Consider the following 5,577-nt stretch of genomic DNA (forward strand, 5'->3'; position numbering starts at 1 on the left):
GGAGGCAATCACAGGAGCCCTGCCCTAATCACTTAGTCAGTTCCAAAAGTCCCACTGCTGGACAGCAAGGAAGAAACTCAATAAAAGTTCCACTTAATACTTTCACAACTAATTTTCTTTTTTTTTTTTCTTTTCTTTTGTGAAGGTTTTTGTCTTAGGGTACATGTACTTGCTAGAGAAAGAGAGACAGAGACAGTGAGAAGGAAAGTGAGAAATCACCCCCAGGAAGGATGGTCAAACCACAATCTCTCCTTCTCCATTTTCCTCACAAGGTTTGGATATACAGGCACACATGCCCAGTGTGATTTTCAAGTCACTGAGTCTGGGACTCGAACTGCAGTCGGCCATGTGGGAATCCAGTGATGTAGCTGCTATGCACTCTGCTGACCCTGACAACCAACTTTCAACATATGAATATTTGAGAGATACAAATCATAGCACTCCCCAACATAAAATCCTAGCTCCATATTTTAATTTATACTTTTTTATTTATAATCCTGAGACAAAATGATGGTGACTTATTCTCAATTCACAAAAATACTCAGCAAAATTTTAGTTGTTACATTATTAAATAATGACTCCCCTCGTCTGAGGTTTCAGTATATTTTTGAAAATTCCATATGAAATGTATACAAAAATCATGCTTCATGAAGTTTAATGCCATAGGCCAATGTTTTACCTGAGGATTAAAGAGATTTTAGGCATGGTTAACTCATTATTGAGCATTACTAAGCATTTCATCACCTTATCAGGAAATCTGCTTAGAATAATTAAGATATACTGGCAAAAATGAAGAATGCTAAACTTCTCTCTCTCTCTCTCTCTCTCTCTCTCTCTCTCTCTCTATATATATATATATATATATATATATACACACACACACATACTATATGTACACTATATATATATATATATATATACACATTAATGAGGAAAGACTAAGTTGTTTCTCAATCTGCTGGGGAAAAAAAAAAACAAAACAGGACAGCATTTGTGAAACAGGTGATCTCTTAATGATCGTAGAAAAGAAACTTTACTTGAACAAACAGCCTGAATCTAGGTATCAATTGTGCCAAGCAAAATTGACAGAATGGTAATTAACTGTCAGAATATATCCTGTGAAAACTGCTGAATTTCAAAGATGAAAATGGAATACAATAAAGGTGTCATGTTAAATACACACCATTTTTTTCTTTTTATTTTTGTGATTGTTTCTTTTTATTACTTTTATTTTGCTTTTTCTTTTTTTTCTGTTTTTTTTTCCAGGGGATGATGTGCTCCCCAGAGAGATGAGAGAGATAGATGAGAGAGAGAGAGAGAGAGAGAGAAAGCACCCCTATGGGTTAATGGTCACACTGTAATCTCTTCTTTGCCATTTATACATTATTTTGGAATTTTAATTAGCATGTACAAATGCCCAGTGTATCCCTCAGGGTGCTGAGTCCAGGACTCTAGCCACTCAGTTATCAATGTGGAATCCAGCCATCTTGACCACCATGCCATGAGCTCACCCTTATTTTGTCTTTTTAAAATTCTATTCCCGTTTTTTTTTTTTTATGTTTTAACAATAAAGTTTTGAAGATGATATGCATCTATAAGTAGCAAAACACTTCCAGAATGTGTGGTAGGAGGCAATGAACTGGAAGACTTAGAACACTTAAAACCTAAGCTGTTGATAGGAAGATAAAAATCGAACTCCATTTACAATACAAAAATCTAACTCCATTTACAATTCCCTAAATATTCAGAAAATCATTGCAACTGATACTCTGAAAGGGAAATGTAAGTAAGAGATTTAAATGGAAGAATTATCTTGATTTTGTTGTTGTTGTTGTTTAAATTAGATTTCCAGGTACATTTCTGATTTCAGATGTCAACCTATTTCAGCCAGTAGAACACTCAGTTTATTTTCAAAGATCAGAGTCTAATGACAGAGGCACATCACACAAACAGAGGGTGAGGGCAGAGCACAGACCTTCCTATCACAGGTGTACATTAATGCTGAGAACACCAGGGATAAACTGGAGCTCCAGCAGGTTCACAGTAGGGGGGGATGGGGTCAGAAATATAAATGGCTTCAAATGATTCAGCAGTAGCACTTAAAGCAAGATAAAAATAGAGCAATGCTTCCAAAAGCTTCAATTAAGTATATTTTCCTACTGGTGAATAGAATGTACACCTAAACCAGTCATGTATCTGGTGGGAAGGAAGATTCAAAGCCATTTCAGAAACTGAGAGCTTAAAAAGAACTTCTAATCAACCTTGCTCAATAGAAGAAACTGTACTGAATGAGAACTAAATCAAGAAAGGAAAAGACGGGACCAGCAGTTAGCGTAATAGCTATGTCACCTGACTCCCACGTAGTCGACATGGTTCGAGTCCTGGACCCGGTGGCTTAAACTCATGCCGGGCGCGTGTGCGTGCACGCCCAAGATCCTGGGAGGAGAATGGAGGAGAAGGGATTGCGGCGTGGCCATCCCCCCTGGGGGGTGATTTCTCGCTTTCTGTCTCTCTGTCTCTCTCTGTCTGTCTGGTGAGTGCACGTGCCCTATAGCAAAAAAAAAAAAAAAAAAAAAAAAAAGAGAAAGAAAGAAAGAAAGAGAGAGACACAGAACACACCCAATAAAGGAACTGAAATGGGAGATAGAAAAAGGGATTTCCAAGACCATAGAGACAGGATATTTGAAATGGTGGTTGTAAAGCAAGTGTGTGATCTACTAGTCCAAAATGGTGCATTTTACAAGAATTGAAAGAATTTGTGTGTGTGTATGTGTGTGTGTGTGTGTGAGAGAGATTTTTAGCACAGGGCGCGTGCCCTTGCCAGAAAGACAGACACAGAAAGTGAGAAACCACTCCCTGGGGAAATGACCATGCCACAATCCCTTCTTCTCTGGTCTCCTCTTCAGATTTTGGGCATACATTCAGTAGTGTCTGGTATGTGGTTTAAGTGGCCAAGTCCTGGACTGGAACCATGGTTGACTATATGGGAGTCCAACAACATAAACATTATGCCATCCCTGAATATTTTCAAGAGAATATAATTGAAAAATACCTTGACAAAATTTGCTTCAGTTAGTCATAGAGAGAAGAAGTCAAAAATCAAAAATAACCTAATATTAAGCCCAAGAATAATAAAATTTACGCATGACATGAAACATAAATAATCAAAATCCAGTGAACTTCACATTTGTGAGTAGCATTTACAAGATTAAAATAGTATAATCACTGAGTACATCATCCAACACAGAATCTAATATAATTATTTGGGGATAAAATACAAAATAGAAAGGTAAAAGTACATGGTGGGAGCAGGAGAGAGGAGAAAAATCCTCATTATCCCTATTGAAAAATCACTGGATGATGCTTAAAATTTTTCACATCCAGTGTCCCTCATTGTCCATGGGGATCGGTGCCAGGCCACTCTATAGATACCAAATCCACAGGTGCTCAAGTTCCTTGCATGAAATTGCATGATATTTTCTTATCACCTGTATGTCTTCTCCTATATATGGGGTTTTTGGAAAAGTCATGATACATTTTTGCACAGAAAAATAAAGGAAAAAATACATCATGACTTTTCTGACAACCCACTACTTTAATTCATCTCTATATAACATAAATAAATAATATAAATGGTATGTAAGCAGTCATTAGTATGTATTTTCTATTTATATTATTTATATGTATTTTTCAAAATATTTTTGATCCATGCTTGGCTGAATCAATGCGACCCATACCTAGAGGGCCAACTGTGTATATTTGTGTGTGAGTGTGTGTGTATGTGAGTGTGTGTGTGGCATGTGCATGTATGCATATGCCTATAGAAGGGAACTTCAAGAAAGTTATGGAAAAATGGTATTGAAATATGAGTTAAGGGCCACCAGGTGGGGTGATGGTTAAGGTGCTGGTCTCCCACATGGCCAATCATGGTTTGTACAGCAGGAAAAAGTACAAAACAAAGTCATTCCTGTTTGCAAATTATAGTCTCACTTTTTACTTGAAATAACACATGACTGGTCTTAACTGTAAAACAGAAAATCCTTGTTTTCAGAGAATAAAACAACAACAGCAAGCACACCTTAAAACCTACTTGATCAAGTAATGACTCAAGTACTCATAAGACCTTGCCACATCTCTCTTAGGACTCTATGTAGGAAATTGGACAAGAAGTCAGTGTGAATTGAACTTTAAATTTTATAGAAGAACATTTAGAGGAGGGATACGAAGACAGCATTGTTGAGACAGGGAGGTAGTGTTGTTATATTTTGATCAACTCGACTGGGGAGAAATGTTCATATATTGAAATGATCACCTTGTAAGCTAAATAATGTGATTAAATGTATTAAAAAATGTAAGCAAAAATAAATAATAAAAAGTAAAATAAAATTTATAGAATATATCTTTAGTTATTTATACCTAGAGAAGAATAAAAGAAAGAAGAGAAGAAAGTATATAAAGAAAATAGATTCTCTCTAATTAACATAATTCTGTCTTTCTTTTCAATTTCCACTTCTGTTTTTTGGCTCATGACTCCAAGAACTGAATAGATTCCCCTGATAACTGGATATAGTCTTTAACTCTGCTATGAAATCAGATGCAAAAAATATGACTTATTTCATTGCATAAATTAAACATTTTTATAGAAACCGATATTTCAATGTAACCCAATGTTTATCTGATATAATTAACTTTACACATCCTCATTTAACTATAATAAGAAGACAAATTAATTTTTCTGTAGAAAAAGAACAAAGTACACAGCATTTAAAATATGTTTGCATAATTTGCATGATACTTTTTTTCTTTATAATTTAAAAATAGGCCTTAAAATTTAAAGTTTTTTTTTTTTTATTGAAACATGTTTTGTAAATAATACTTCAGATTGGAATCAGGCAATTAGAGTTTCCTGACCAAATCCAGCCCACAGATTGTTTTTGTACGAAAAGTGTTTTTGGAATACAGCCATACCCATCCATTCACATATTGTCTATGGCTGCTATAGCTCTACACTTGTAGCGTTGAATTGACAGACACCATATGGCTTGCCAAGACTAAAACATTTACTTTGCAGAAAAAGTTTGCCAACTCTTGCCCTAGATGAGTGTATGAACATATAAATTACTTTTTTAGACTAAGGACTCCCCAGTTATGTTCTATGTATGAAATCATAAAGGTCTATAATTCTGAACTATTCTATAGGTTGTTACAAAACTATTGTGACAAAGCTCTTTCTATGTATTGTGCTAAATTCTTAAACTTTAGACTTAGTCTCTGCACCTGTATCCATAGGTGGGTCTGTCTTCTTCTCTATAGCTACAAATGGCCTCCTAAAGATTGGCTTTACCATCTCTCTCAAATGTGAGAAATTTTGTCAAATAAAATTCAGAAAAATAAAAAAAAAAACTGTCTTCTTTCAGTAAAGTAACAAATGACTCTTTCAGGAAAGAAAGAATCCTCTAGGGAAACATTTCTATATAGTCCAATCTGTTCTTATGTTTCGGTGTGGCTGTTGGTCTGGTCTTTCTCTGAGGCTATTCACCACTGTTTATTGGCTCATATGCTGAAAGAATGTTCTTT

The sequence above is a fragment of the Tupaia chinensis genome, unplaced genomic scaffold, assembly GCF_000334495.1.
Source record: "Tupaia chinensis unplaced genomic scaffold, TupChi_1.0 Scaffold000281_1, whole genome shotgun sequence".
Classification (NCBI taxonomy): Eukaryota; Metazoa; Chordata; class Mammalia; order Scandentia; family Tupaiidae; genus Tupaia; species Tupaia belangeri.